The following is a 16,292-nucleotide window of genomic DNA, read 5'->3' as shown; positions in this document are numbered from 1 at the left end:
ATATGTGAATGGTCCTGCTTCAGCAATTACATACTACCCATCTGGTTTTTTGAACTTGGAGTGATAGCTCCTAGTAAATCTATTACAAATGTTCCAACCCAAAGAACTATAAAACAGCCTGAAGTAGGAAAAACTAGAATTGAATTTGTCCTTATTCTGTATTAGAGAGCCCAGCATTCAGGTGGTTCTGGTTTCAGATAAATCCAAGCCCCCTCTCTGAGTCTGCTGTTTACCTTCTCCCTGCTCTCAATTAACACCTCATTAAAATGCACACATGCTGAGCCCTTACCTGTTGACCACCCCTTTTAGTACATTAGTGTACTTGCATTATTTCCTGCAGTTTTATTTGAGCTGCAAACACAACCATGGAAAATCCTGCATGAGGAACCATCAGAAAGCAGCGATGCTGACAAGTGAGTTTGCCATTTGCCTCCTCATTATGTGTGTTTGAATTTCCAGTGATGTGGATATTAAATCAGATGTAGAGCACAACAGCAAAGAGTATCCTAGTCTGTCAGCCCACATGGCTCTTCAGGACTAACTCTTTTATTGGCACCCACATTAGCTGAGATAGATTTTTTTTTCCTCTGAGGACAACTAACAAGAATAACAAAAAATATATCAATGACCAAAAAAAATTAATCAAAACCCCAAAACAAGGACCAAGTGATGAAGAAACCTTCAGACTCAGAGCACACTGAAACAAAATGTTCTGAATTCTCCATTGAGTGCTGGTTCTCATCAGTATAGCTGAAAATGTATTCTGCTCTGTCAATGAATGGTTGGTAGAACCTTCAGAGAGCAGTGACAGAAGTGACTGCTTTGAACAAATCTAATGATTTCATTTGCAGGAGTCAGTCCTTCTCACCTGACAGCTGTCCTTGCAGAGCACCATGTACAGAATCACTGCTTCCACACTGACCTGCAGCTAGTGAACACTGGCTTTTCTAATACCACAAGCACCTGAATTCCTCATCTGCTCCGCATAAGAGCCCAACCCATCCTTTCTTAGACAGCCTTGGTCATTCTGCATGCTTAACCTCTTAAAAAGGAAACAAACAGGAGAGGTTGTCAGAGCTGGTAAATGCCTGTTCCCCAGAAAACCCTTGCTGTCTATTCACTGTGACTTTTGTGATTTCTTTCTCAAAGACTTCTCCGTAAATTCCTTAAATTTTCTCAGTTCAAAACCATCTGTACCTCTGTGTGTGCTCTGCAGCCTGGTGTCTTCCCCACCAAACAGCCATTCCTCTTTTGAATAGACATATTCACCAGAATACAGAAAGCATAGGAGGTATTTGCTTGAAGTCGGATGAATTACTGTGGTACAAAATCAGGGTAGTGCTAATCTTATGCTATATGTGGTAATTTAATCACTTAGTTCTTAACTAGACCTCTTTATTTAAACCTGAGTCTTCCTCTGTCTGGGATAAGCCTAGCTTCTCTTGAGTCAATAAAGTTCTACTGCTTTGACTCCATGCTGAGAACTTAGCAAAAATGTGCAATTATTCTACAGCTACTCTGCCATAGGTGGCAGACTTGAAATGTGAGGAATTGGTAGGCTGCATTTGGGTGTTTTGGATCTGCATTTGGATACAACAAAACACTGTTGACTTTGTCACCAACTGGCCCCACCACGTCTGCTGAGGGACATAACACCATGATGGATCCAGACCCACAGAGTAGGAATAATTAGGATTCCATTGTTTCAATTTTAATTATCTTTTTAATAGCTACTTCCTTTAGCTAATATACAAATTATTTTACTAAATTGTGGTTTGTTGCACCCTGACGTTTGGGCCTGTTTTTCGAAATGAGCTGGCTTGTAACTTGGTAGGAATGAGTTTTTTGTGCTTTTAAGATTTGTTCACTGTTTCTCTATTCACAAGCCCCCTGGGCTTTGGGCTATATGTTGTAAATAATTTCATATATTTTTCACTTAGCTGGTTTTTCTTGTTTCTCTGTGTGTTAGTCATTTAAATGTTACAGAAAATCATGAGGCTTCTGTTAAATTTTGCAGAGGTGAAAACCCATTTGTTCAACCAAAAGTCATCCTTGTGCCTAGATATTTCCTTTGTTCCTTTTGCATTTATTCAACTTTACCCATTAAACTGCAGAAAAATGGTCAGAGTTTCTTGCAGTGGAGGAAACAAACAAGGCTGCTGCAAAGAAAACAAGGTGCTCCCCTTTCATGGACTGATCTTTAGAAAGCTTTGGCTACCCCTGTAAGCACAATATGAGCTGAACCCTGGTGACTGGGCAAGCTTTGAACATCACTTGTCACAATTTCTTGTCACAGACTTGTTCAGGTGTTAAAACAGTATCTTACTTCATGAGCAGGCACATTAAAATCAATCACTCCTAAGGGAGCTAGTCCTTTCTCAGCATGAACTGTGACTCCACTATTCTGAAGAATTTTGACTTTGATGACTGATTTATTTTTCTCAATTAGGAAAAAAAAAAATCTGTCAGCATCTGTGCTTACTGACAGACAAAGCAGTTCAAAGAGTTTTAAAAAGAAGCATCCTTGGCAATTACACCTACTAAAAATAAGTAGTGCTTTACAATGCCATTAATTACTGTAATTACAGTGCCTTGAGTGAAGCTTGCAATGGGCGGGAAGCATTTGAGCTTTTTGCTTTGTGCAAAGCACAGCCACGAGAAATTCAGTTTTCACAATGGATATTTCCTCCCAGATATCTGAGCATAAATTTCCTCAACATTAATATGAGTTCCAAACCCCATATCCAAGTGCAAAGGATCTCATGATGCTTTTATACTTTCAGGATCTAAACTATAATTTCAACCATTAACAGGCACCATTTAGCATTAGATTTGCTAATGTTATATTATGGTTCTGGCAATTCTATTCAAGATGCATTTCAAGCTCAGTGAAGACTAAATTGTGGCACTGAATAAACACTTTAAATAATGAAGCAGAAATAAACACTTAAAATTAATTTAAGCATTTTACTTTAAATTTTCTTTTAGATAACAAAACCAAGCAAGATTGGAAAAACTCAAATCATACCATAGCAGTAAAAATAAAATGTATTGCTTAGAGATACCCATAGGGACAAAATCTATCTGCACAATGTACTTCTCATCCTCTAAATTTTGCTGGGATCAGGTTTTGACCTGTGGCAGCTCCTATCTGTGGTATTACATGGGTTATTTTGACAATAAAAACCAAGTCAAGTACTAGATCAACAGTGACGAAATATTTCAAAAAACCCCGTACTTATGAAAAAGCCCTGAGAAACAGCAAGGAAACACACCTGGTAAGTCTTTGTGTACATAAACTAGGGGACTTTTATTAGCTTTTTTTTTCCAGTTAATCCTTACTGAGATAAAATTACTCTGTTACTATGAGACATTTCCACTATTACCTGTGCTCGCACAGGCCGCTTTAACTTTGGGCTCCCCAAGAGCAACCAGCCCCAGCCACGGTGTGTCCTGTACAGCCTGATGGAAAAATTCCCCATGTGACAGCATTTGTTCCTCCAGTCATATATATTCCATCAAAATAGTTGTTTCAACACTTACCAAATTATAGATATATTAGCTTTGCAAGCCAAATTTATACTTCGCCATGAAAACAGGTGCAACTGCAAATGAAATATTTTTCATTAGAAATGTAATTAATATGCATAAACTTGTTTCCCAAGCAATTTGCAAATGAATCAAGAATTAAATTAAATGCAGACACCTCTTGCCTCCCTCCCCTCCCTTTCTCTGACTGGATAAAAAGAATTTAGAAAAGTTTTCTGGGTAAATTTTGGGAATAATTTTTTTTTTTACTTAAGCTTGACACTGCTTCAGACTTTTCTTCATTATTAGATAGCAAAGATGAGGTAGTAGAAGGATTTATTTGTAAAACTCCTTTTTGCCTGCAGTTAAAATCTCCTGATAATATGATGGATATACTGTCATGAAGTATGAAATCTACAGTGGCAGATATGAAATAGAGATTAAACAAGGACTGCTATTCACGAAGCTCCCTACCATTCCAAAGAGGTTATCCCTATGGAGAAATCTCCAAGTGGCTATGCTTATTGCAGACAAGAGTCATTATAAATTATATTTGCAGAGTCACAGAACCACAGAATAAGCTGAGTTGGAAGGGATCCTCAAGGATCTTTGACTCCTTTGAAGCCCTGCACAAGACCAGCCCCAAGAGTCACAGCATGTTCCCAAGAGCATTGTCCAAATGCTTCTTGAACTCTGTCAGGCTAATGAAATCCTGACTGTGAAAGAGGTTCTCTATTCACAAAGATTTGCTAAATTATTCTGCTCAGGTCAGTGTGCCTTTGTTCACTGTGGTGAGTTTGGCCATCTAAATTACATGGTACAGCTCCTGGTCCATGGCTGGAGGGCTGAACTCCTTTACAAGCGCAGTGAGAGAGAGCAGCAAGTGAATAACCAGGACTGGCTCAAGCTTTTGTGATCTGCTTGGCAAGATGGGACCAGTACCACGCTTCTCTGTTCACAGCAAGGGCACCAATGGGAGAAGGGATAAAGCTGGGAAAGAAGGAGGGAAGGAAGGACACTGAAGACTTCCTTACTGGGATGGCTAAGGAAACAGCTGGATGGAATTGGATCACCAATTACTACTTCTAGAAAAGACCTTTCCTTGAGAGTAGCTGCCGTGTCACAAACCCAATCCTTTGCAGGGCTATGTGGTAGGTAAAGCAGGTGGTGTGGCTCTGAGCCACATTCTGCCCCAAGCAAAAGCTTGACTTACCCATATCTAGTGCCACTTGCTGAAACCATTCTTCCAAGAATAGTGTTTGGATAAATAATTTGTGCTAATGTCCTCCATGCCTTTGCACTTCAGACACTCAGCAAGCAGTTGCCATCAGTCGTGAGTAATGGGAGCCCACACATTAATTAATACCAAATGTGGTTGTGGGTTTGGGTTCTTTAAAGAAGACTTATAAGTGGTTCCTTCCCACTGTTTTTATACTATTGGAACAATTAATCTCTTTCCATGATCTGTTCCAACTTTGGCTGTAATGGACAGACATTTGAATAGGGTGAAAAACCGTTCCGAGTAGAATTACCTTGGACTGAGAACAAGACTGCACCACGAAGCAGCCCTCACATGGTTTCAGCTTGGTTAACCAGCACAGACATGCTGTAACTCTGGGAGACAAAAAGTTGCACATTTTTGTGCTGGTCTCCTAAGTCCTTCAGGTTTTTCCTGAATGCGTATAAATATGTCCGCCACAAGAAACACGGCTTGATAATCTCTCATTATTCCTCCTATTACATCATGAATTAGAAAATAAATTTTTTGAAAGGGAAGAGTAGAGATCACTCTTTTGCTGCCATATCACAGCACCAACTGTTTTTTTCCCCAGCTTAGTTTACTTTGATCATGTGTCTCAAACCTTCATTCTATATTGGCAGCGTCTGTTGATCCTCAGTAGAAAATGATGGTTAGGTGGTCAATGAAAGTGAAGATGAAAAAGCTCGAGCTAAACCATTATTATTAACCAAAAAATGATATGTTTACACAAAACATCGTGATTCTGTATCCAAATGGATTTTTGTAGGGCATGAAATAGCATAAAAATTTCAAAATTCTATGAAACTATTTCTTCAGTTGAAATGTAAAATCCATAGATTTCAATGATTTGGAAATATTGTGTGGATCTTAATTTCTCCATTTCTGTGAAAATAATTTTATTGTTCTTCTGGCCATCCCATTCAATGGAACTAATTTTAAATGAAGGATTGAGGCATGAATTCAAATGAAAAAAATGCATCATGTAGGAAAACTACAAACTGATTTTTTTTTCCCTCTGTCCTCATCAGTGACAGTCAAATTGGCCAGCACTTTAAGTTAATGCCCACCTCTGAACTACTCAGGTAGTGAACAAATCATATTATCTGTCTATATCAGTTCACCAATAGATGGAAAAATTCATTATTTGATACTCTGTCTTCTCCATTAATTAGTTAATGTTTGTAAAGTAATTTGGAATGAAAGTAGCTATCTAAGCAACACTATTATCATTACACACTTCAGGGCAGATAAAGAATAAGCTAATGAAAGTCTGCAGTAAGAAGAAAATGGACAAAATTTAAATGAGGTGTATTCTGCAGGGACTGGGAAGGTGACCAGGTGGCAAAGGGAAGCTCAGATAGGACTAAATCATTACATTGTGATGCTGAGATTTGTTGAATGCCCAGCATAGAAATAAATTGGTGATCTTAATCCATATCCTAGAGGACAAGGCTCTCCTTCGTATCAAGTCATCATCTTTTAATAGACTTTCTCTACAACTGAGAAAAAAGCACCTCTGTGAAGTGTGCAGCAGACAGGATACTGAAGTACCTTCTTCCTGTTCCTGATTCAGTACTTCAATACAGGTTTTCTATTTCCAGGGCTATGTGATTAGTTCTTTCTAATACCACTGACAACTTAATAGCAAAAAAAAAAGCAAAAAAAGCAAACAAAAACCAAACAACCCCCCCCCCCCCCTTTTCCCCCTTACAAAACAGGCAGCAAATATGTTTCTTAAATTCTATAAATGATGGACATTATGAGCCTCTGGGGTACTCTACAGTGACAGAAAAAATAATGAGGCCATAATAAAACAAGAAAAGAGGCAGAATTATGGTGTGTCCTCTACCTTGTGCATCTCCTATTATTGTGCTTATCAACTTCTGTTTGTTAAATCTTTAAAACCAGCTACAATATCTTATGTTATATTGAGAACATTTCCTGATAAGATCAGAATCACAAAATACTAGAGCAAGGTGGGCAGAAGAAAACAGGACCTTACCAAAAAGGGGGTGAGGTCAGAAGCTGAGCAGAAATAGAAACAGGCAATCAAATGTGAGTGAGAGAGCTTGTATATGGAATGGGCTTTGGCAGAAAAAAGTTGAGTAAGTGTAAGCATTGTGCACATTTATTTTCTATCCCTACCATATTTATTATCCTAATACATGAGAGGTTTCTTTCTGTTCAACACCTGCTAGTGTTTGTACGTAAAAATGACATTCAATTTTAAGCACCAGTGCATAGATTTCTTCTTTTTTCTTTTGTTTAATGTAATGTTCTGTGATTCTAGATCTAAGGGAAGCTGCAGTGGGTAGTAGAGTCATGCTTGATGATAATTCGGGCCTTTAAAAAAAAGACAATGTGGAATACCTATTAAAATGGTTTAAGACATGATACTGCACCTTAAATATTTAATTCTGCCCCTTTATGCAGGCACAAAGAAATGCATGCACAGCCTGGTTCCTGCTTAGAGTGCTCTGAACTAGTAGATCTGGTTTGTTTTACCTAGGCACTTACCAGAAGTATTTCATTCATGGTCCCACACACCCTACATTTCCTCCTGTCAATGGATAGGGGTGTGTAATTCCTAAGACTGTCCCTCTTTCCCCCAAACCTCTCCTGGCAATAAAGTTTTCAATATAGGAACTTCAGTTATGAAATGGAGGGAAGGTAGGATGACTCCAGGACGTGAGACAAGTGTGGAACATCATTGTCTCATGGAAGAGCCATGGCTTTACCTGTCCCCTGTGTCTCTGGTGGGGGATAGACTCAACTGCATTGCTGTGAGACATTCCCACAGCCACAGGCATTCCCACAGGTTCCCCTGACTGAGGAATCAAACTAGGAACCTGCCATGGCCATTCTCAGCCCAAAACAATGAGCAAGATGAGTGAGAAAACACCACAAGCTTCACACCATCAAAGCACAGTCCTTAGCGACTCTGGCACACTCCTTTGGGCTTAGCTCTTCTGGCAGGGTTACTTCCCTCTCTCCTTGGTTGTCAGTCATTGTCATAAGCTACTCATTAAATTGGGTTCTTAACAGAGGATGACCCAAAAATTGTCAAGACTGCTCAAGAGAAGTTTAAGCTTAAGCATATAAGATAACGATGAAATTAAAATGAATCCAGTTTTTAGATTGCTATTTTCCTTTTAAAATGAAAAGCATTTTCCAGATTTGCTGGTTTCAGAAGCTGAAAGAGAGTTTTCAATATTTTTTATAGCTCTTTGTGAGTTTCTTCTGTGACTTTTAAAAGACTTAAAGACAGGGTGTTAATAAGGTATTTTAGGAAGCTGACATGCTGCCAGTAGTTTGTTTGTAGTTAGTGGTTTGTGGCTGAATTCAGCTTTACTACTTTCCTTCCAGCCCTCATGAGGCTTAGTTCATCACTTGGTAATTTACTTTTTAACAGCCTTTAATTGTCATTTAATATCTAAAACTCTGTTTACACACAACTGCTGAGCTGCTACTAACCACCACCTCTTTTGATTAACACAGTTCAGTCTGTAAGATTGGTAATTATGTGTTTAGCAAGGAGGACGGAACAAAGAAATGCTCTAATCCAGAACTACACCCCTTTCATTTTATTACCTCTTTTTTGGTTCTGATTTTATGTCATTTTGCCTCTAGACTTTTGTTCCCTTCTGTGATTACTTTAGTGCCTTACTGCTACAGCTTGTTTAGACAGCATATCTGGAACTCCAGTTTCACAATTTCCTTCCATAAAATACACTACTGCTCCCTTCCTGAAAACAAAATCTTAAGAGAGGAATAAACATTAATGATGAAATCCCAAGGGCTATTCTGCCATTGCTGATCCTAGTAGATCTAGTGTTGACTTTACAGTCTGATCATACAAACTCTGGGAAGAGGTTTGATGACCTCTTTCTTCCTGAGCATTTTTGCAAAAATATTTAGAGAAAATCCACTGGTTCTGCTACTCTCAATACACACATGTGCTCTGTTCAAAGCTCATTGCTCGTTATTAATGTCTTTTGGAGACCTGAGTTTAAAATCAGTGCTTGAAAATATCTTTCTTGCAGTTCATCTTTCCAAGGATTTATATCCTTCTGATTCTTTGCTCTGTATTCTGTGTTTCTCAATATATTAGTTGGCAAAGAGAAGCAAGGGATTATGAGCAATATTTTTTGCCAAAGTTTCTCATGGAGTGTATGAAATATGTCTCTTTCAAAAAATTGTATCTCAGTCTTATATGTAGGAAAAAAATCATCAGATTAGGGTGTCAATGGCAGAGAACTTGAATGATCTGAGGGGTTTTCATTCTACATTCGTACACTCCTAAATGTTCAACAACAGTTCTGCCTCATTTTTATCTGAAGAAGGAATAATAAATATTTTCTAATAATTCAAACCAAACTTAGGAAGAGCCTGATCAGCCAAACTATGAACATATTTCATCAATGTGACTATTAAACTATTATATTTATATATATAATTTGTGAATACTATCTGCACAGTATTTTAAAAAAATTCTTGCAATACCGGTAGTCAAGAGATGTAGAGATGAGACTCTGACCTATCTGCCTTGATAAAAGATATACACTTTCCATCCTGTACCTGGAGAAAGAATGTTCTTCTGAAGTCAGAGCCAAGACACAATCTTAGACTAAGCAAAACTTCCACAGCCAGTGGAGATTTGGTAATTTAATCTGATATTTTGTCTGACTTCCAGGAGGTTGATTTGGAATGGTTTTCCAGTATTCTTGGCTATTCTTCCACTATTCTATTCTTTATATTCTATAAATATATTCTATACAGAAAAATTCATGTTTAGATTCTATACCATTTGATTTGTCAAGGGAAGATGGCTGAAGAAACACTCCAGTCTTAAAAAGAAACACAATTGTTAGCAAAATCATGGAAGAGATAGTCATGAGTGATAAATGAAGAGAAAACCACTTTCCAGAGATAACCTAATACTTTAAAAAGCAGCTGAAGTCAATTTATTTTGCTCTTTTCCCAATGATCTAATATACAGATGTCAGCCAAAACAGGGATAAGAAACAGCAGGAACAGTTGCACAGGCCCCACACTGTAAGGAAAGAAACATAATTTAATGCACAGATAGATATATTAAGATATAGATTTATGTTTATTAGAAGGAAATCAGGAGAGCTGCAGAAATAAACCAAGGTTCCCTTTAAAAGCACTGGATGGTTTCATTGCTCTGTGATCTGTGTACTGTACATTCAAATCAAATCTATGCTTTTGCAGGAACTCACTGTGAAATTACATAGTATCTCCAACATGAAGTACTAGACAACAACATTAGGGTTGAAAGTCAAACGCTCAAGCAGCTGTAAAATCCAAAAAAAAGGGTTTCAAGGGCAGCCTCAGTTGGATTCCTTTCTATGTATTTGCTCATTGTGAAAAGGAACTCCCATAAAACTTTAAAACAGCACTGAAAATATTTCCTCCTCTTCTTGGAACTGCCTGAACTGCTGTTGCTGGAAATTTACTCAGTCACTCCAGCTGACCTATGTGCTTAACCATGACAGTGTTAAGTGTCAACCCACAGGATTAGATTTAAGCAAAGTTATAGGCAATTAGGGAAATCAAAGCTATTATTATAATAAAAGGAAGTGCCAAGAAGTCTCAGCTGCAATCCTACCTACCAGTCCTACATGTGATGCAGTGCATTTCTTTAATGTGTACTTCTCAGTGCTGTTGCAAGGATTAAGAGCACTTTATGCGAACCAAAGTGTAACTAGCTGTCACCAGGTTGTGTTTTCTTCATTCCCTGCTTCCAGCAACAACTGACTTCAATTTTTAAGGAAAAAATCAGAGAGGTTGTAAGAAAACTCAGGTGTAATTATTTTCATAATCTGCTTTTGTTTCTGTTTTTAAGACGCAGTATTTGACTACTGTTAAATTATAGATTGCATAAAAATATGCTCAACATATCTAGAGGCTGCTGACACAGGAACAGGTATAAAACAAAGATAAAAGAGAGAGAACAGAGGTGGCTGCCCTGCTTCATCATCCTACATCCCTGTTCCTCCTTCCACCTCACTGATTTGCTCTGAGTGCCATCTGGATGGTGAGAGTCGTGCTCAGTCTCCACTCTGCTTAAGTGTTGACTTCCTCAAGCCAAAATACCTTTGCTTAACAAAAAACACTTAACTATTAACAAGAAATCTGATACTAACTTCACTTGTCCCTGCTGTTAAACAAATGTTGCATAGACAAGTAGGAGAGCAGAAAATTATATTTTATTTTATTTTTTTCAGATGACATTTCTATTCTTGCTACATAAGTGCATTTTATTTATCCCCCTTTTTGCCTTTTCTTGAGACTTTCTAGATGAAGGCCAGCCTTAGTTGTTGTCAGTGTTTGCCCTGTACATTATTTATAATGCTTTCTCCATGTCATACTTTTACATGCCTTTGTCTAAGTAAGTTTAAAGGTATTTTAAAACTGAAGGTAACAAAGAAATACTGCTCTGGTGTTGTATTTTACATTTTGAGGATCCATATTCTAGCCCATCACCTTTGTTTTCCTTTTCTTTCTACTTTTCTGTTTATAATTTCTTCCTCCTACTCCTGTCTGAATAAACTCTTGTGCCTGGAACACTCCAAAGAGTTTTCTCGCACTTTGGCACACTGGAAGCCTGTGGAGTGGAGGGTCAGGCTGTCCTCCCCAAGGCACATCCCTTCCTTGAAGGCACATCCCTTCCAGCCACCCTGTCCTCCCCAAGGCACATCCCTTCCAGCCACCCTGAACCCCAGCTCTGGTCCTCTTCCTGCAGTACATCACGAGAAACATGAGAACACCACGCTCCTCTTCACAGGTCAGCACTCAGTCTACCCTAAAAACGGCATCAAAATCCACCACAAACCCCTACAAAAGGACCAAGGACTCACCCAACAAGTCTCCTCTGAAAAGAAAGGTTCCAGACACTCAGTGCGTCCATTCCCACCCATGAAGCTCTAGGTCTTCAGATTTATGACTTTTCAACATTTGTCACACCTTACCAGTTAATGGGGACTCCAGACAGGTGTCACTACACAGAGATTAGTAAGTCTTCTTGCTGATGATGCACAAGAAGAACCAAGAGCTCAGCTCGCTCCTTCTCACCTTTTTCCTCCTCTTTGGAGCACTCCTCCAGTAGTAAAAATTTATTTTAATTATACATGTGGAAAGAACTGCCAATTTCACCTAACGCTTCATTTCAGGATTTTCTGACTTTTGCACAATTTAGCTATAATTTCAGTATAACTGCAGAGTGTGTTAGTGAAGGAGAAAATGTTGCATTAAAATTACAGGTTAGATAGCTGAGGAGTAGTGTGCAATTCAGAGGGTGGCCTTAGTATCCATTATCTGATTATTTCCTTGCCAACACACATACACACAAGAACAATTGGTAGTTTAATGAAATAATCATATCCATGCAATCTATTTAAAATACAATAACTTAATAATACCAGCCACAAAAAAATTTACACTCTAAGTGCATTATTTCTGGAAGATTCTGCAGAAGATATTAAATTGTAATCAAGTAATTATCTAATGATGTGTTACACAATACATTTTCATCAGTAGTAAAGTGAGAAACTGAACTATAACAGATAAAATAAACTTTCTGCGAAGTGAGAGAAAGTTTCAACTCTGAGTTATCAGAATAATAGCAATGTCTAATTATTCTTTTAGACTCAAACATTTTATGCAAGGTTTCTGATGTCTTTGTTCCATAATTTGTTCAGGTACCAGAGCTTCTCTGAAAATGATAAGAACATTATGAGAGCCACAAAACATGTCTGAAAATACCATTAATACTTTAGGGCAGGTAAGTGTAAACTGAGGCACAAAGAAGTTGCCCAAAATCTTCAATTTCTGAAGAGCATCTATTACTTTCAGTAATACATAGCAATAATCAATATTTTGACTTTACACCCACACCTCACATATTTGCATCCTCATGTCCCTACACAGTTCTGTGTATTTGTTCCTTAGACCGATTTTTTTAAGCACACGTATGAGTACCTAAAAATGCAAGAACATAATTTCCCAGTGTGCAGGTGACTGTGTTGTCAGGACTGGAGTCTCTGTGAGAGCACTGGATTTGAGGCAGGGGCTGTAAATTGTATCAGAAACCTGTCCCTGTGCCCTGCTCCCTCGTGCACGGCTCTGAACAGCACCCATGGACTACCCCACTGTGCTGGGGCAGGGTTACCTCTGCTGCCAGCAGCTGCTGCAGGGCTGTGTTTTGTGTTTGTGCTGAGCACAGGGCTGATAACACAGAGATGTTTTGTTATTGCTGAGCAGGGCTCGCACACAGCCAAGGCCTTTTCTGCTCTTGCGCTGCCAGGCTGTGAGAGGGCTGGAGGGGAACGGGAATTTGGGAGGAGATACAGCCAGGACAGGTGACCCCAAGTGAGCACAGGGATATTCCAGACCTTGTGACATCATGTTCCATATGAAAAGTGTGTGAAGAAGGAGAAAAGTGTGTGAAATTTGCAGAGATGGAGTTTGTCTTCCCAAGTAACCATTAGATGTGATGGGGCCCTGCTGTCCTGGAGACAGCTGAGCACCTGCCTCCCATGGGAAACAGGGAGTTATGATGATTAGGATTATGGTTATTATTTCCTTGTTTTACTTTGTGTGGGGTTTTTGCATTGTTAAATAGCCTTTAATTTAACACACAAGTTTTCTAGTCTTTTATTATTCCACTTCTCACCTCAATCCCACTGGTGGGGAGGACAGGAAGGGCTGTGTGGGGCTTGGTTGCTGCCTGGTGTTAAACCATTCTTATTACATATAAATAAATTTTACTGGTGCTATTCATAAGTCCTTGATGGACATCTGTCTGCTTCACTTAGCTTTATTCTAGCGAAATTACCGTTCTGAAATAGTTCATTCAAAATCTTTTCCGAAATTTTTTACATCTGTCACACAGAGCAGACAGGTCAGCTCAGTGGGACCTGGCTCAAGGTGCTGACAGCCACTTGCTGACACCCACTATTAGCAAGAGTCTCTTCCTCAGAGGGCCTGGAGATCAGCTCTCAATTTGTGTCTCCTTGTAACCACTGTGCTCAGTAACACCAGTGTCCTCAGCTAACTGCCATACAAAACACCTTGGGATTTCATGTTCAATGTGAGCAAGAAAAAAATATGGAATAAAGCTGTAAAGCCAGTACAATCTGGAACAGCGAAGCTGGTTACATTTTGTCAGTGATCTGGACTGATCTAATTTCTGTAAAGAAATCTAACCCTTGAAAAACACTTCTCATCAGACCTTTAAGAGAAGGATGAGTAGAGGATAAATCCCCAGCCCATACAGAATATTTCACCCATGAAGGGTGAGTATTATGTTTCTCTCATGAGTTTAAAAGGTCCATAAGTCATGACTGCGAAGGCATGAATGAATTATGAAGGTCTTTTGCCTTAGTAAAAGAAGCAGGATCAGCATTTGTACACAGAACATTCTATTATTCTACCTATTTCTTGATCTGTTCATTTAAAATTGTTTAAAACTGTCAGTTCTACCAGTAAAGAAATGATCATAGAGAAAAATAGATCAAATTCATTAGAAACACACAAAATGGATTTCTACAGGTGATCATAAATAATGTTGATTTCTGCAAATGGTTCTCAATTCCATATTTCAAAGAATGGCAGGCATTCACAAGACTATCTCGTTTCATTCACTGCTGCTCCTTTGCACCAAATGAGACTGGACCTCAGAAAATAAATAATTGTGAGACCATGCCATCAGGATTAGAGATTGCAGAAAAACAGAGCTTTTGTCTTCAGAAGGTCTATTTCATCTTTAGTTCTTACAGTGAATCAGATAGAAAGAGAAAATAATAATGCCTTTCTGAGAATAAAGTGTTATGAACTGTGTAAACTGAAAGAAAAATACCGTAAAGGTACATTTAGGGTTAGGTCCTCAACACTTTCCATGATACTACAAAGTGTCCTGTGGCCTCATGGCAGGTATAATTAGAAGTTCCTCACACCCTTCCCTTCCACACTCTCTTTTCAGAGTCCCCTTACAGTCTGACAAGGATTGGGGGTGCCCCAACACACCTTGATTTTCCCTGTGTTTCACTGATCTGCTGTTTGGAGTGATGGGATTCTGTTGACCTACTTCTTTCCATTCATCTCACTGAAAATCTTGAAGTTCATCTTTTCCCTCAGAAAACTTTCTAGCAGGCATATTTTTCATCTCTAAAGTTTGTACCAGTGTCTGCCCAAATGTAAGAGGGAAAATACATCAATGCTATGAGGCAAACAAGGAAAGAGGAGCAGGGGAAGTGAAGACCGTGCTGTTATAAGGCTAATAAAGAAGTCCCTGAAAAGTTTCAAAAATGGTTTTGCTGCATCTATGCTTCAATGTTTTATAAGACATTACCAAATAAATTTCAATGAGACACTAAAGCAAAGACTTTTGACTACAACATTTAAAAAATTTTCATACCAACTCTGGTTGACATACCCCTTTCAGAATAATTTTAAAGTTGGGTTTAAATGTTATGTTGAAATGCAGTCATTGCAAGCCCTTCTCCTCTAACTCTCCAGATGACATGAACTTAGGCTAACTCAATGCTTTTAATGTGTTTATCCTTTTTTACAGATGTTTCCAGCCATTCATCTAACCCTTCTGTCCTAGTGAAAAAATGAAAGTATATGTTTAACAGGAAGATGAAGTGTCACCACAGTCCCTGTAGGGAATGGCAGTCACTGTCCACTTCCAGCTAAGCATATGCCATGTGAGAAGGAAGTATTGTTCTGCCTATCCATCTATAGAGTCTAGTCCCTGCAGTGAGATGACAATAAAAAAATCTTTTGCAGAGAATTTCCACAGCTGATGCTCTAAAAACTTTGTGCTGCCAAGGTGGTACCAGAAATATGGACACGAATTACCTTATTATTTGATTTTCTTCATCCTCAGTGTCTTCCCATCCAACTTGAAACTGCTCAAGTCTAATCCAAAACTGGATCAGACTGGCTTATTAGCTTTCAATAAGTGTGAATCCCTCTTTATATCAGACAAGACTAAATTGGAACCTCACTCAAAGCACTGTAATAGACAGCCTGACACTGTTCTTTTTTTTTTTTTTCCTTTTCTTTTCAATCAACCAAACAACTGGTAATTTTATAGTCTGGTTTCTCTCTATTCACATTACATCAAAGTGTGTGAACACACACAGCTGCAAAATTCTTTATGCTCCAGTATATAATGAACAAATAACCACCTAAACCCCAAATCAAGTCCCCCTACCAAAAAAAAAAAACCCAAACAAAAAAAAACCCAAAAAACATTAAAAAAACCCCCAAAAAACAAAAAAATCCAACACCCCACCCCACCCCCAAAGCTCCAGGGAGAAGTCCAATATAATTACAAGTGAAGGCAACATGCACTTGTGTGTGAACATAAGCTTTTCAGATGCCTGTTGATTTTGGGATCAATTAAGTTGTTTGAGGAGAGTCTATTTGAAGAAATGCATTTGATTCTTATTCCTCTTTATACCCCTAGTGT

General features: G+C 38.5%; 2 long non-coding RNA genes across 2 annotated transcripts in view; one reads left to right on the top strand and one right to left on the bottom strand.

The window, feature by feature from the left end:
• Window positions 1–228: 228 nt before the first annotated feature.
• On the top strand, window positions 229–16,074 carry LOC147654380 (uncharacterized). The gene is made up of 3 exons (XR_015285075.1): window positions 229–413; window positions 3,894–12,596; window positions 15,387–16,074. It is a non-coding gene; the product is annotated as an uncharacterized LOC147654380 (long non-coding RNA).
• The window catches only part of LOC147654379 (uncharacterized), a 69,383-nt gene continuing 64,967 nt past the window's right edge, over window positions 11,877–16,292 (bottom strand). Inside the window, exon 5 of the long non-coding RNA XR_015285076.1 lies at window positions 11,877–11,912. This is a non-coding gene — a long non-coding RNA (uncharacterized LOC147654379). The remainder of the gene's footprint in view (window positions 11,913–16,292) is intronic.

The sequence above is a fragment of the Cyanistes caeruleus genome, chromosome 3 (genome assembly GCF_971803275.1).
Source record: "Cyanistes caeruleus chromosome 3, bCyaCae1.hap1.1, whole genome shotgun sequence".
Taxonomy (NCBI): Eukaryota; Metazoa; Chordata; class Aves; order Passeriformes; family Paridae; genus Cyanistes; species Cyanistes caeruleus.
The sequence above is the reverse complement of the archived record's forward strand: the minus strand, read 5'-3'. Positions and strand labels throughout refer to the sequence as shown.